We start from the raw sequence: 17,336 nt of genomic DNA, 5'->3' as shown, positions 1-17,336 counted from the left end.
GTTCCTCCTGACGATCTGACTAACACTGTCTGTCCCAACCAGAATCCAGTCCCACAGAGATCCTGTTCTCCCTGACGATCTGACTAACACTGTCCCAACCAGAATCCAGTCCCACAGAGGTCCTGTTCTCCCTGACGATCTGACTAACACTGTCCCAACCAGAATCCAGTCCCACAGAGGCCCTGTTTTCCCTGACAATCTGACTAACACTGTCTGTCCCAACCAGAATCGAGTCCCACAGAGGTCCTGTTCTCCCTGACGATCTGACTAACACTGTCTGTCCCAACCAGAATCCAGTCCCACAGAGGCCCTGTTCTCAATGCCGATCTGACTAACACTGTCTGTCCCAACCAGAATCCAGTCCCACAGAGGTCTTGTTCTCCCTGACGATCTGACTAACACTGTCCCAACCAGAATTAAGTCCCACAGAGGACCTGTTCTCCCTGACGATCTGACTAACACTGTCTGTCCCAACCAGAATCCAGTCCCACAAAGGTCCTGCTCTCCCTGACGATCTGACTAACACTGTCTGTCCCAACCAGAATCCAGTCCCACAGAGGTCCTGTTCTCCCTGACGATCTGACTAACACTGTCTGTCCCAACCAGAATCCAGTCCCACAGAGGTCTTGTTCTCCGTGACAATCTGACAATCAGTGTCCCAACCAGAATCCAGTCCCACAGAGGTCCTGTTCCTCCTGACGATCTGACTAACACTGTCTGTCCCAACCAGAATCCAGTCCCACAGAGATCCTGTTCTCCCTGACGATCTGACTAACACTGTCCCAACCAGAATCCAGTCCCACAGAGGTCCTGTTCTCCCTGACGATCTGACTAACACTGTCTGTCCCAACCAGAATCCAGTCCCACAGAGATCCTGTTCTCCCTGACAATCTGACTAACACTGTCTGTCCCAAACAGAATCCAGTCCCACAGAGGCCCTGTTCTCACTGATGATCTGACTAACACTGTCTGTCCCAACCAGAATCCAGTCCCACAGAGTTCTTGTTCTGCCTGACGATCTGACTAACACTGTCCCAACCAGAATCAAGTCCCACAGAGGACCTGTTCTCCCTGACGATCTGACTAACACTGTCCCAACCAGAATCCAGTCCCACAGAGGCCCTGTTTTCCCTGACAATCTGACTAACACTGTCTGTCCCAACCAGAATCGAGTCCCACAGAGGTCCTGTTCTCCCTGACGATCTGACTGACACTGTCTGTCCCAACCAGAATCCAGTCCCACAGAGGTCTTGTTTTTCCTGACGATCTGACTAACACTGTCCCAACCAGAATCAAGTCCCACAGAGGACCTGTTCTCCCTGACGATCTGACTAACACTGTCTGTCCCAACCAGAATCCAGTCCCACAAAGGTCCTGCTCTCCCTGACGATCTGACTAACACTGTCTGTCCCAACCAGAATCCAGTCCCACAGAGGTCCTGTTCTCCCTGACGATCTGACTAACACTGTCTGTCCCAACCAGAATCCAGTCCCACAGAGGTCTTGTTCTCCGTGACAATCTGACAATCAGTGTCCCAACCAGAATCCAGTCCCACAGAGGTCCTGTTCCTCCTGACGATCTGACTAACACTGTCTGTCCCAACCAGAATCCAGTCCCACAGAGATCCTGTTCTCCCTGACGATCTGACTAACACTGTCCCAACCAGAATCCAGTCCCACAGAGGTCCTGTTCTCCCTGACGATCTGACTAACACTGTCCCAACCAGAATCCAGTCCCACAGAGATCCTGTTCTCCCTGACAATCTGACTAACACTGTCTGTCCCAAACAGAATCCAGTCCCACAGAGGCCCTGTTCTCACTGATGATCTGACTAACACTGTCTGTCCCAACCAGAATCCAGTCCCACAGAGTTCTTGTTCTGCCTGACGATCTGACTAACACTGTCCCAACCAGAATCAAGTCCCACAGAGGACCTGTTCTCCCTGACGATCTGACTAACACTGTCCCAACCAGAATCCAGTCCCACAGAGGCCCTGTTTTCCCTGACAATCTGACTAACACTGTCTGTCCCAACCAGAATCGAGTCCCACAGAGGTCCTGTTCTCCCTGACGATCTGACTAACACTGTCTGTCCCAACCAGAATCCAGTCCCACAGAGGTCTTGTTTTTCCTGACGATCTGACTAACACTGTCCCAACCAGAATCAAGTCCCACAGAGGACCTGTTCTCCCTGACGATCTGACTAACACTGTCTGTCCCAACCAGAATCCAGTCCCACAAAGGTCCTGCTCTCCCTGACGATCTGACTAACACTGTCTGTCCCAACCAGAATCCAGTCCCACAGAGGTCCTGTTCTCCCTGACGATCTGACTAACACTGTCTGTCCCAACCAGAATCCAGTCCCACAGAGGTCTTGTTCTCCGTGACAATCTGACAATCACTGTCCCAACCAGAATCCAGTCCCACAGAGGTCCTGTTCCTCCTGACGATCTGACTAACACTGTCTGTCCCAACCAGAATCCAGTCCCACAGAGATCCTGTTCTCCCTGACGATCTGACTAACACTGTCCCAACCAGAATCCAGTCCCACAGAGGTCCTGTTCTCCCTGACGATCTGACTAACACTGTCCCAACCAGAATCCAGTCCCACAGAGATCCTGTTCTCCCTGACAATCTGACTAACACTGTCTGTCCCAACCAGAATCCAGTCCCACAGAGGTCTTGTTCTCCCTGACGATCTGACTAACACTGTCCCAACCAGAATCAAGTCCCACAGAGGACCTGTCCTCCCTGACGATCTGACTAACACTGTCTGTCCCAACCAGAATCCAGTCCCACAAAGGTCCTGCTCTCCCTGACGATCTGACTAACACTGTCTGTCCCAACCAGAATCCAGTCCCACAGAGGTCCTGTTCTCCCTGACGATCTGACTAACACTGTCCCAACCAGAATCCAGTCCCACAGAGGTCCTGTTCTCCCTGACGATCTGACTAACATTGTCTGTCCCAATCAGAATCCAGTCCCACAGAGGTCCTGTTCTCCCTGACGATCTGACTAACACTGTCCCAACCAGAATCCAGTCCCACAGAGGTCCTGTTCTCCCTGACGATCTGACTAACACTGTCCCAACCAGAATCCAGTCCCACAGAGGTCCTGTTCTCCCTGACGATCTGACTAACACTGTCTGTCCCAACCAGAATCCAGTCCCACAGAGGACCTGTTCTCCCTGACGATCTGACTAACACTGTCCCAACCAGAATCCAGTCCCACAGAGGTCCTGTTCTCCCTGACGATCTGACTAACACTGTCTGTCCCAACCAGAATCCAGTCCCACAGAGGCCCTGTTCTCACTGACGATCTGACTAACACTGTCCCAACCAGAATCCAGTCCCACAGAGGTCTTGTTCTCCGTGACGATCTGACAATCACTGTCCCAACCAGAATCCAGTCCCACAGAGGTCCTGTTCCTCCTGACGATCTGACTAACACTGTCTGTCCCAACCAGAATCCAGTCCCACAGAGATCCTGTTCTCCCTGACGATCTGACTAACACTGTCCCAACCAGAATCCAGTCCCACAGAGGTCCTGTTCTCCCTGACGATCTGACTAACACTGTCCCAACCAGAATCCAGTCCCACAGAGGCCCTGTTTTCCCTGACAATCTGACTAACACTGTCTGTCCCAACCAGAATCGAGTCCCACAGAGGTCCTGTTCTCCCTGACGATCTGACTAACACTGTCTGTCCCAACCAGAATCCAGTCCCACAGAGGCCCTGTTCTCACTGCCGATCTGACTAACACTGTCTGTCCCAACCAGAATCCAGTCCCACAGAGGTCTTGTTCTCCCTGACGATCTGACTAACACTGTCCCAACCAGAATCAAGTCCCACAGAGGACCTGTTCTCCCTGACGATCTGACTAACACTGTCTGTCCCAACCAGAATCCAGTCCCACAAAGGTCCTGCTCTCCCTGACGATCTGACTAACACTGTCTGTCCCAACCAGAATCCAGTCCCACAGAGGTCCTGTTCTCCCTGACGATCTGACTAACACTGTCTGTCCCAACCAGAATCCAGTCCCACAGAGGTCTTGTTCTCCGTGACAATCTGACAATCAGTGTCCCAACCAGAATCCAGTCCCACAGAGGTCCTGTTCCTCCTGACGATCTGACTAACACTGTCTGTCCCAACCAGAATCCAGTCCCACAGAGATCCTGTTCTCCCTGACGATCTGACTAACACTGTCCCAACCAGAATCCAGTCCCACAGAGGTCCTGTTCTCCCTGACGATCTGACTAACACTGTCCCAACCAGAATCCAGTCCCACAGAGATCCTGTTCTCCCTGACAATCTGACTAACACTGTCTGTCCCAAACAGAATCCAGTCCCACAGAGGCCCTGTTCTCACTGATGATCTGACTAACACTGTCTGTCCCAACCAGAATCCAGTCCCACAGAGGTCTTGTTCTGCCTGACGATCTGACTAACACTGTCCCAACCAGAATCAAGTCCCACAGAGGACCTGTTCTCCCTGACGATCTGACTAACACTGTCCCAACCAGAATCCAGTCCAACAGAGGCCCTGTTTTCCCTGACAATCTGACTAACACTGTCTGTCCCAACCAGAATCCAGTCCCACAGAGGTCCTGTTCTCCCTGACGATCTGACTAACATTGTCTGTCCCAATCAGAATCCAGTCCCACAGAGGTCCTGTTCTCCCTGACGATCTGACTAACACTGTCTGTCCCAACCAGAATCCAGTCCCACAGAGGACCTGTTCTCCCTGACGATCTGACTAACACTGTCCCAACCAGAATCCAGTCCCACAGAGGTCCTGTTCTCCCTGACGATCTGACTAACACTGTCTGTCCCAACCAGAATCCAGTCCCACAGAGGCCCTGTTCTCACTGACGATCTGACTAACACTGTCCCAACCAGAATCCAGTCCCACAGAGGCCCTGTTCTCCCTGACGATCTGACTAACACTGTCTTTCCCAACCAGAATCCAGTCCCACAGAGGTCCTGTTCTCCCTGACGATCTGACTAACACTGTCTGTCCCAACCAGAATCCAGTCCCACAGAGGTCTTGTTCTCCGTGACGATCTGACAATCACTGTCCCAACCAGAATCCAGTCCCACAGAGGTCCTGTTCCTCCTGACGATCTGACTAACACTGTCTGTCCCAACCAGAATCCAGTCCCACAGAGATCCTGTTCTCCCTGACGATCTGACTAACACTGTCCCAACCAGAATCCAGTCCCACAGAGGTCCTGTTCTCCCTGACGATCTGACTAACACTGTCCCAACCAGAATCCAGTCCCACAGAGGCCCTGTTTTCCCTGACAATCTGACTAACACTGTCTGTCCCAACCAGAATCGAGTCCCACAGAGGTCCTGTTCTCCCTGACGATCTGACTAACACTGTCTGTCCCAACCAGAATCCAGTCCCACAGAGGCCCTGTTCTCACTGCCGATCTGACTAACACTGTCTGTCCCAACCAGAATCCAGTCCCACAGAGGTCTTGTTCTCCCTGACGATCTGACTAACACTGTCCCAACCAGAATCAAGTCCCACAGAGGACCTGTTCTCCCTGACGATCTGACTAACACTGTCTGTCCCAACCAGAATCCAGTCCCACAAAGGTCCTGCTCTCCCTGACGATCTGACTAACACTGTCTGTCCCAACCAGAATCCAGTCCCACAGAGGTCCTGTTCTCCCTGACGATCTGACTAACACTGTCTGTCCCAACCAGAATCCAGTCCCACAGAGGTCTTGTTCTCCGTGACAATCTGACAATCAGTGTCCCAACCAGAATCCAGTCCCACAGAGGTCCTGTTCCTCCTGACGATCTGACTAACACTGTCTGTCCCAACCAGAATCCAGTCCCACAGAGATCCTGTTCTCCCTGACGATCTGACTAACACTGTCCCAACCAGAATCCAGTCCCACAGAGGTCCTGTTCTCCCTGACGATCTGACTAACACTGTCCCAACCAGAATCCAGTCCCACAGAGATCCTGTTCTCCCTGACAATCTGACTAACACTGTCTGTCCCAAACAGAATCCAGTCCCACAGAGGCCCTGTTCTCACTGATGATCTGACTAACACTGTCTGTCCCAACCAGAATCCAGTCCCACAGAGGTCTTGTTCTGCCTGACGATCTGACTAACACTGTCCCAACCAGAATCAAGTCCCACAGAGGACCTGTTCTCCCTGACGATCTGACTAACACTGTCCCAACCAGAATCCAGTCCAACAGAGGCCCTGTTTTCCCTGACAATCTGACTAACACTGTCTGTCCCAACCAGAATCGAGTCCCACAGAGGTCCTGTTCTCCCTGACGATCTGACTAACACTGTCTGTCCCAACCAGAATCCAGTCCCACAGAGGCCCTGTTCTCACTGACGATCTGACTAACACTGTCTGTCCCAACCAGAATCCAGTCCCACAGAGGTCTTGTTCTCCCTGACGATCTGACTAACACTGTCCCAACCAGAATCAAGTCCCACAGAGGACCTGTTCTCCCTGACGATCAGACTAACACTGTCTGTCCCAACCAGAATCCAGTCCCACAAAGGTCCTGCTCTCCCTGACGATCTGACTAACACTGTCTGTCCCAACCAGAATCCAGTCCCACAGAGGTCCTGTTCTCCCTGACGATCTGACTAACACTGTCTGTCCCAACCAGAATCCAGTCCCACAGAGGTCTTGTTCTCCGTGACAATCTGACAATCACTGTCCCAACCAGAATCCAGTCCCACAGAGGTCCTGTTCCTCCTGACGATCTGACTAACACTGTCTGTCCCAACCAGAATCCAGTCCCACAGAGATCCTGTTCTCCCTGACGATCTGACTAACACTGTCCCAACCAGAATCCAGTCCCACAGAGGTCCTGTTCTCCCTGACGATCTGACTAACACTGTCCCAACCAGAATCCAGTCCCACAGAGATCCTGTTCTCCCTGACAATCTGACTAACACTGTCTGTCCCAAACAGAATCCAGTCCCACAGAGGCCCTGTTCTCACTGATGATCTGACTAACACTGTCTGTCCCAACCAGAATCCAGTCCCACAGAGGTCTTGTTCTCCCTGACGATCTGACTAACACTGTCCCAACCAGAATCAAGTCCCACAGAGGACCTGTCCTCCCTGACGATCTGACTAACACTGTCTGTCCCAACCAGAATCCAGTCCCACAAAGGTCCTGCTCTCCCTGACGATCTGACTAACACTGTCTGTCCCAACCAGAATCCAGTCCCACAGAGGTCCTGTTCTCCCTGACGATCTGACTAACACTGTCCCAACCAGAATCCAGTCCCACAGAGGTCCTGTTCTCCCTGACGATCTGACTAACACTGTCTGTCCCAATCAGAATCCAGTCCCACAGAGGTCCTGTTCTCCCTGACGATCTGACTAACACTGTCCCAACCAGAATCCAGTCCCACAGAGGTCCTGTTCTCCCTGACGATCTGACTAACACTGTCTGTCCCAACCAGAATCCAGTCCCACAGAGGTCCTGTTCTCCCTGGCGATCTGACTAACATTGTCTGTCCCAACCAGAATCCAGTCCCACAGAGGTCATGTTCTCCCTGACGATCTGACTATCAAATTCTGTCCCAACCAGAATCCAGTCCCACAGAGGTCCTGCTCTCCCTGACGATCTGACTAACACTGTCTGTCCCAACCAGAATCCAGTCCCACAGAGGTCCTGTTCTCCCTGACCATCTGACTAACACTGTCCCAACCAGAATCCAGTCCCACAGAGGTCCTGTTCTCCCTGACGATCTGACTAACACTGTCTGTCCCAACCAGAATCCAGTCCCACAGAGGACCTGTTCTCCCTGACGATCTGACTAACACTGTCTGTCCCAACCAGAATCCAGTCCCACAGAGGTCCTGTTCTCCCTGACGATCTGACTAACACTGTCCCAACCAGAATCCAGTCCCACAGAGGTCCTGTTCTCCCTGACGATCTGACTAACACTGTCTGTCCCAACCAGAATCCAGTCCCACAGAGGTCCTGTTCTCCCTGGCGATCTGACTAACATTGTCTGTCCCAACCAGAATCCAGTCCCACAGAGGTCATGTTCTCCCTGACGATCTGACTATCAAATTCTGTCCCAACCAGAATCCAGTCCCACAGAGGTCCTGCTCTCCCTGACGATCTGACTAACACTGTCTGTCCCAACCAGAATCCAGTCCCACAGAGGTCCTGTTCTCCCTGACCATCTGACTAACACTGTCCCAACCAGAATCCAGTCCCACAGAGGTCCTGTTCTCCCTGACGATCTGACTAACACTGTCTGTCCCAACCAGAATCCAGTCCCACAGAGGACCTGTTCTCCCTGACGATCTGACTAACACTGTCTGTCCCAACCAGAATCCAGTCCCACAGAGGTCCTGTTCTCCCTGACGATCTGACTAACACTGTCTGTCCCAACCAGAATCCAGTCCCACAGAGGTCTTGTTCTCCGTGACAATCTGACAATCACTGTCCCAACCAGAATCCAGTCCCACAGAGGTCCTGTTCCTCCTGACGATCTGACTAACACTGTCTGTCCCAACCAGAATCCAGTCCCACAGAGATCCTGTTCTCCCTGACGATCTGACTAACACTGTCCCAACCAGAATCCAGTCCCACAGAGGTCCTGTTCTCCCTGACGATCTGACTAACACTGTCCCAACCAGAATCCAGTCCCACAGAGATCCTGTTCTCCCTGACAATCTGACTAACACTGTCTGTCCCAAACAGAATCCAGTCCCACAGAGGCCCTGTTCTCACTGATGATCTGACTAACACTGTCTGTCCCAACCAGAATCCAGTCCCACAGAGGTCTTGTTCTCCCTGACGATCTGACTAACACTGTCCCAACCAGAATCAAGTCCCACAGAGGACCTGTCCTCCCTGACGATCTGACTAACACTGTCTGTCCCAACCAGAATCCAGTCCCACAAAGGTCCTGCTCTCCCTGACGATCTGACTAACACTGTCTGTCCCAACCAGAATCCAGTCCCACAGAGGTCCTGTTCTCCCTGACGATCTGACTAACACTGTCCCAACCAGAATCCAGTCCCACAGAGGTCCTGTTCTCCCTGACGATCTGACTAACACTGTCTGTCCCAATCAGAATCCAGTCCCACAGAGGTCCTGTTCTCCCTGACGATCTGACTAACACTGTCCCAACCAGAATCCAGTCCCACAGAGGTCCTGTTCTCCCTGACGATCTGACTAACACTGTCTGTCCCAACCAGAATCCAGTCCCACAGAGGTCCTGTTCTCCCTGGCGATCTGACTAACATTGTCTGTCCCAACCAGAATCCAGTCCCACAGAGGTCATGTTCTCCCTGACGATCTGACTATCAAATTCTGTCCCAACCAGAATCCAGTCCCACAGAGGTCCTGCTCTCCCTGACGATCTGACTAACACTGTCTGTCCCAACCAGAATCCAGTCCCACAGAGGTCCTGTTCTCCCTGACCATCTGACTAACACTGTCCCAACCAGAATCCAGTCCCACAGAGGTCCTGTTCTCCCTGACGATCTGACTAACACTGTCTGTCCCAACCAGAATCCAGTCCCACAGAGGACCTGTTCTCCCTGACGATCTGACTAACACTGTCCCAACCAGAATCCAGTCCCACAGAGGTCCTGTTCTCCCTGACGATCTGACTAACACTGTCTGTCCCAACCAGAATCCAGTCCCACAGAGGCCCTGTTCTCACTGACGATCTCACTAACACTGTCTGTCCCAACCAGAATCCAGTCCCACAGAGGTCTTGTTCTGCCTGATGATCTGACTAACACTGTCCCAACCAGAATCCAGTCCCACAGAGGCCCTGTTCTCCTTGACGATCTGACTAACACTGTCTGTCCCAACCAGAATCCAGTCCCACAGAGGTCCTGTTCTCCCTGACGATCTGACTAACACTGTCTGTCCCAACCAGAATCCAGTCCCACAGAGGTCTTGTTCTCCGTGACGATCTGACAATCACTGTCCCAACCAGAATCCAGTCCCACAGAGGTCCTGTTCCTCCTGACGATCTGACTAACACTGTCTGTCCCAACCAGAATCCAGTCCCACAGAGATCCTGTTCTCCCTGACGATCTGACTAACACTGTCCCAACCAGAATCCAGTCCCACAGAGGTCCTGTTCTCCATGACGATCTGACTAACACTGTCACAACCAGAATCCAGTCCCATAGAGGACCTGTTTTCCCTGACAATCTGACTAACACTGTCTGTCCCAACCAGAATCGAGTCCCACAGAGGTCCTGTTCTCCCTGACGATCTGACTAACACTGTCTGTCCCAACCAGAATCCAGTCCCACAGAGGCCCTGTTCTCACTGACGATCTGACTAACACTGTCTGTCCCAACCAGAATCCAGTCCCACAGAGGTCCTGTTCTCCCTGACGATCTGACTAACACTGTCCCAACCAGAATCCAGTCCCACAGAGGTCCTGTTCTCCCTGACGATCTGACTAACACTGTCTGTCCCAACCAGAATCCAGTCCCACAGAGGTCCTGTTCTCCCTGACGATCTGACTAACACTGTCCCAACCAGAATCCAGTCCCACAGAGGTCCTGTTCTCCCTGACGATCTGACTAACACTGTCTGTACCAACCAGAATCCAGTCGCACAGAGGTCCTGTTCTCCCTGACAATCTGACTAACACTGTCCCAACCAGAATCCAGTCCCATAGAGCTCCTGTTCTCCCTGACGATCTGACTAACACTGTCCCAACCAGAATCCAGTCCCACAGAGGTCCTCTTCTCCCTGACGATCTGACTAACACTGTCTGTCCCAACCAGAATCCAGTCCCACAGAGGTCCTGTTCTCCCTGACGATCTGACTAACACTGTCCCAACCAGAATCCAGTCCCACAGAGGCCCTGTTCTCCCTGACGATCTGACTAACACTGTCTGTCCCAACCAGAATCCAGTCCCACAGAGGTCCTGTTCTCCCTGACGATCTGACTAACATTGTCCCAACCAGAATCCAGTCCCACAGAGGTCCTGTTCTCCCTGACGATCTGACTAACACTGTCTGTACCAACCAGAATCCAGTCGCACAGAGGTCCTGTTCTGCCTGACAATCTGACTAACACTGTCCCAACCAGAATCCAGTCCCACAGAGGTCCTGTTCTCCCTGACGATCTGACTAACACTGTCCCAACCAGAATCCAGTCCCACAGAGGTCCTGTTCTCCCTGACGATCTGACTAACACTGTCTGTCCCAACCAGAATCCAGTCCCACAGAGGTCCTGTTCTCCCTGGCGATCTGACTAACACTGTCTGTCCCAACCAGAATCCAGTCCCACAGAGGTCATGTTCTCCCTGACGATCTGACTATCAAATTCTGTCCCAACCAGAATGCAGTCCCACAGAGGTCCTGCTCTCCCTGACGATCTGACTAACACTGTCTGTCCCAACCAGAATCCAGTCCCACAGAGGTCCTGTTCTCCCTGACCATCTGACTAACACTGTCCCAACCAGAATCCAGTCCCACAGAGGTCCTGTTCTCCCTGACGATCTGACTAACACTGTCTGTCCCAACCAGAATCCAGTCCCACAGAGGACCTGTTCTCCCTGACGATCTGACTAACACTGTCCCAACCAGAATCCAGTCCCACAGAGGCCCTGTTCTCCCTGACGATCTGACTAACACTGTCTGTCCCAACCAGAATCCAGTCCCACAGAGGTCTTGTTCTGCCTGATGATCTGACTAACACTGTCCCAACCAGAATCCAGTCCCACAGAGGCCCTGTTCTCCCTGACGATCTGACTAACACTGTCTGTCCCAACCAGAATCCAGTCCCACAGAGGTCATGTTCTCCCTGACGATCTGACTAACACTGTCTGTCCCAACCAGAATCCAGTCCCACAGAGGTCCTGTTCTCCCTGACGATCTGACTAACACTGTCTGTCCCAACCAGATACCAGTCCCACGAAGGTCCTGTTCTCCCTGACAATCTGACTAACACTGTCCCAACCAGAATCCAGTCCCACAGAGGTCCTGTTCTCCCTGACGATCTGACTAACACTGTCTGTCCCAATCAGAATCCAGTCCCACAGAGGTCCTGTTCTCCCTGACGATCTGACTAACACTGTCCCAACCAGAATCCAGTCCCACAGAGGTCCTGTTCTCCCTGACGATCTGACTAACACTGTCTGTCCCAACCAGAATCCAGTCCCACAGAGGTCCTGTTCTCCCTGGCGATCTGACTAACATTGTCTGTCCCAACCAGAATCCAGTCCCACAGAGGTCATGTTCTCCCTGACGATCTGACTATCAAATTCTGTCCCAACCAGAATCCAGTCCCACAGAGGTCCTGCTCTCCCTGACGATCTGACTAACACTGTCTGTCCCAACCAGAATCCAGTCCCACAGAGGACCTGTTCTCCCTGACGATCTGACTAACACTGTCCCAACCAGAATCCAGTCCCACAGAGGTCCTGTTCTCCCTGACGATCTGACTAACACTGTCTGTCCCAACCAGAATCCAGTCCCACAGATGCCCTGTTCTCACTGACGATCTCACTAACACTGTCTGTCCCAACCAGAATCCAGTCCCACAGAGGTCTTGTTCTGCCTGATGATCTGACTAACACTGTCCCAACCAGAATCCAGTCCCACAGAGGCCCTGTTCTCCCTGACGATCTGACTAACACTGTCTGTCCCAACCAGAATCCAGTCCCACAGAGGTCCTGTTCTCCCTGACGATCTGACTAACACTGTCTGTCCCAACCAGAATCCAGTCCCACAGAGGTCTTGTTCTCCGTGACGATCTGACAATCACTGTCCCAACCAGAATCCAGTCCCACAGAGGTCCTGTTCCTCCTGACGATCTGACTAACACTGTCTGTCCCAACCAGAATCCAGTCCCACAGAGATCCTGTTCTCCCTGACGATCTGACTAACACTGTCCCAACCAGAATCCAGTCCCACAGAGGTCCTGTTCTCCCTGACGATCTGACTAACACTGTCCCAACCAGAATCCAGTCCCATAGAGGCCCTGTTTTCCCTGACAATCTGACTAACACTGTCTGTCCCAACCAGAATCGAGTCCCACAGAGGTCCTGTTCTCCCTGACGATCTGACTAACACTGTCTGTCCCAACCAGAATCCAGTCCCACAGAGGCCCTGTTCTCACTGACGATCTGACTAACACTGTCTGTCCCAACCAGAATCCAGTCCCACAGAGGTCTTGTTCTCCCTGACGATCTGACTAACACTGTCCCAACCAGAATCAAGTCCCACAGAGGACCTGTTCTCCCTGACGATCTGACTAACACTGTCTGTCCCAACCAGAATCCAGTCCCACAGAGGTCTTGTTCTCCCTGACGATCTGACTAACACTGTCCCAACCAGAATCAAGTCCCACAGAGGACCTGTTCTCCCTGACGATCTGACTAACACTGTCTGTCCCAACCAGAATCCAGTCCCACAAAGGTCCTGCTCTCCCTGACGATCTGACTAACACTGTCTGTCCCAACCAGAATCCAGTCCCACAGAGGTCCTGTTCTCCCTGACGATCTGACTAACACTGTCCCAACCAGAATCCAGTCCCACAGAGGTCCTGTTCTCCCTGACGATCTGACTAACACAGTCTGTCCCAACCAGAATCCAGTCCCACAGAGGTCCTGTTCTCCCTGACGATCTGACTAACACTGTCCCAACCAGAATCCAGTCCCACAGAGGTCCTGTTCTCCCTGACGATCTGACTAACACTGTCTGTACCAACCAGAATCCAGTCGCACAGAGGTCCTGTTCTCCCTGACAATCTGACTAACACTGTCCCAACCAGAATCCAGTCCCACAGAGGTCCTGTTCTCCCTGACGATCTGACTAACACTGTCCCAACCAGAATCCAGTCCCATAGAGGTCCTGTTCTCCCTGACGATCTGACTAACACTGTCCCCAACCAGAATCCAGTCCCACAGAGGTCTTGTTCTGCCTGATGATCTGACTAACACTGTCCCAACCAGAATCCAGTCCCACAGAGGCCCTGTTCTCCCTGACGATCTGACTAACACTGTCTGTCCCAACCAGAATCCAGTCCCACAGAGGTCCTGTTCTCCCTGACGATCTGACTAACATTGTCCCAACCAGAATCCAGTCCCACAGAGGTCCTGTTCTCCCTGACGATCTGACTAACACTGTCTGTACCAACCAGAATCCAGTCGCACAGAGGTCCTGTTCTGCCTGACAATCTGACTAACACTGTCCCAACCAGAATCCAGTCCCACAGAGGTCCTGTTCTCCCTGACGATCTGACTAACACTGTCCCAACCAGAATCCAGTCCCACAGAGGTCCTGTTCTCCCTGACGATCTGACTAACACTGTCTGTCCCAACCAGAATCCAGTCCCACAGAGGTCCTGTTCTCCCTGGCGATCTGACTAACACTGTCTGTCCCAACCAGAATCCAGTCCCACAGAGGTCCTGTTCTCCCTGAAGATCTGACTAACACTGTCTGTCCCAACCAGAATCCAGTCCCACAGAGGTCCTGTTCTCCCTGGCGATCTGACTAACACTGTCTGTCCCAACCAGAATCCAGTCCCACAGAGGTCATGTTCTCCCTGACGATCTGACTATCAAATTCTGTCCCAACCAGAATCCAGTCCCACAGAGGTCCTGCTCTCCCTGACGATCTGACTAACACTGTCTGTCCCAACCAGAATCCAGTCCCACAGAGGTCCTGTTCTCCCTGACCATCTGACTAACACTGTCCCAACCAGAATCCAGTCCCACAGAGGTCTTGTTCTCCCTGACCATCTGACTAACACTGTCTGTCCCAACCAGAATCCAGTCCCACAGAGGACCTGTTCTCCCTGACGATCTGACTAACACTGTCCCAACCAGAATCCAGTCCCACAGAGGTCCTGTTCTCCATGACGATCTGACTAACACTGTCAGTTCCAACCAGAATCCAGTCCCACAGAGGCCCTGTTCTCACTGCCGATCTCACTAACACTGTCTGTCCCAACCAGAATCCAGTCCCACAGAGGTCCTGTTCTCCCTGACGATCTGACTAACACTGTCCCAACCAGAATCCAGTCCCACAGATGTCCTGTTCTCCCTGACGATCTGATTAACACTGTCTGTACCAACCAGAATCCAGTCGCACAGAGGTCCTGTTCTCCCTGACAATCTGACTAACACTGTCCCAACCAGATTCCAGTCCCACAGAGGTCCTGTTCTCCCTGACGATCTGACTAACACTGTCCCAACCAGAATCCAGTCCCATAGAGGTCCTGTTCTCCCTGACGATCTGACTAACACTGTCCCAACCAGAATCCAGTCCCACAGAGGTCCTCTTCTCCCTGACGATCTGACTAACACTGTCTGTCCCAACCAGAATCCAGTCCCACAGAGGTCCTGTTCTCCCTGACGATCTGACTAACATTGTCCCAACCAGAATCCAGTCCCACAGAGGTCCTGTTCTCCCTGACGATCTGACTAACACTGTCTGTACCAACCAGAATCCAGTCGCACAGAGGTCCTGTTCTGCCTGACAATCTGACTAACACTGTCCCAACCAGAATCCAGTCCCACAGAGGTCCTGTTCTCCCTGACGATCTGACTAACACTGTCCCAACCAGAATCCAGTCCCACAGAGGTCCTGTTCTCCCTGACGATCTGACTAACACTGTCTGTCCCAACCAGAATCCAGTCCCACAGAGGTCCTGTTCTCCCTGGCGATCTGACTAACACTGTCTGTCCCAACCAGAATCCAGTCCCACAGAGGTCATGTTCTCCCTGACGATCTGACTATCAAATTCTGTCCCAACCAGAATCCAGTCCCACAGAGGTCCTGCTCTCCCTGACGATCTGACTAACACTGTCTGTCCCAACAAGAATCCAGTCCCACAGAGGTCCTGTTCTCCCTGACCATCTGACTAACACTGTCCCAACCAGAATCCAGTCCCACAGAGGTCCTGTTCTCCCTGACGATCTGACTAACACTGTCTGTCCCAACCAGAATCCAGTCCCACAGAGGACCTGTTCTCCCTGACGATCTGATTAACACTGTCCCAACCAGAATCCAGTCCCACAGAGGTCCTGTTCTCCATGACGATCTGACTAACACTGTCTGTCCCAACCAGAATCCAGTCCCACAGAGGCCCTGTTCTCACTGCCGATCTCACTAACACTGTCTGTCCCAACCAGAATCCAGTCCCACAGAGGTCTTGTTCTCCCTGACGATCTGACTAACACTGTCCCAACCAGAATCCAGTCCCACAGAGGCCCTGTTCTCCCTGACGATCTGACTAACACTGTCTGTCCCAACCAGAATCCAGTCCCACAGAGGTCCTGTTCTCCCTGACGATCTGACTAACACTTTCTGTCCCAACCAGAATCCAGTCCCACAGAGGTCTTGTTCTCCGTGAAGATCTGACAATCACTGTCCCAACCAGAATCCAGTCCCACAGAGGTCCTGTTCCTCCTGACGATCTGACTAACACTGTCCCAACCAGAATCCAGTCCCACAGAGATCCTGTTCTCCCTGACGATCTGACTAACACTGTCCCAACCAGAATCCAGTCCCACAGAGGTCCTGTTCTCCCTGACGATCTGACTAACACTGTCCCAACCAGAATCCAGTCCCACAGAGATCCTGTTCTCCCTGACAATCTGACTAACACTGTCTGTCCCAACCAGAATCCAGTCCCACAGAGGTCCTGTTCTCCCTGACGATCTGACTAACACTGTCTGTCCCAACCAGAATCCAGTCCCACAGAGGACCTGTTCTCACTGACGATCTGACTAACACTGTCTGTCCCAACCAGAATCCAGTCCCACAGAGGTCTTGTTCTCCCTGACGATCTGACTAACACTGTCCCAACCAGAATCAAGTCCCACAGAGGACCTGTTCAACCTGATGATCTGACTAACACTGTCTGTCCCAACCAGAATCCAGTCCCACAAAGGTCCTGCTCTCCCTGACGATCTGACTAACACTGTCTGTCCCAACCAGAATCCAGTCCCACAGAGGTCCTGTTCTCCCTGACGATCTGACTAACACTGTCCCAACCAGAATCCAGTCCCACAGAGATCCTGTTCTCCCTGACGATCTGACTAACACTGTCCCAACCAGAATCCAGTCCCACAGAGGTCCTGTTCTCCCTGACGATCTGACTAACACTGTCCCAACCAGAATCCAGTCCCACAGAGATCCTGTTCTCCCTGACAATCTCACTAACACTGTCTGTCCCAAACAGAATCCAGTCCCACAGAGGCCCTGTTCTCACTGACGATCTGACTAACACTGTCTGTCCCAACCAGAATCCAGTCCCACAGAGGTCTTGTTCTCCCTAACGATCTGACTAACACTGTCCCAACCAGAATCAAGTCCCACAGAGGACCTGTT

This window comes from Salmo salar, chromosome 18 (assembly GCF_965601325.2).
Source record: "Salmo salar chromosome 18, fSalSal1, whole genome shotgun sequence".
Classification (NCBI taxonomy): domain Eukaryota; kingdom Metazoa; phylum Chordata; class Actinopteri; order Salmoniformes; family Salmonidae; genus Salmo; species Salmo salar.
This window is presented reverse-complemented; position numbering follows the sequence as displayed.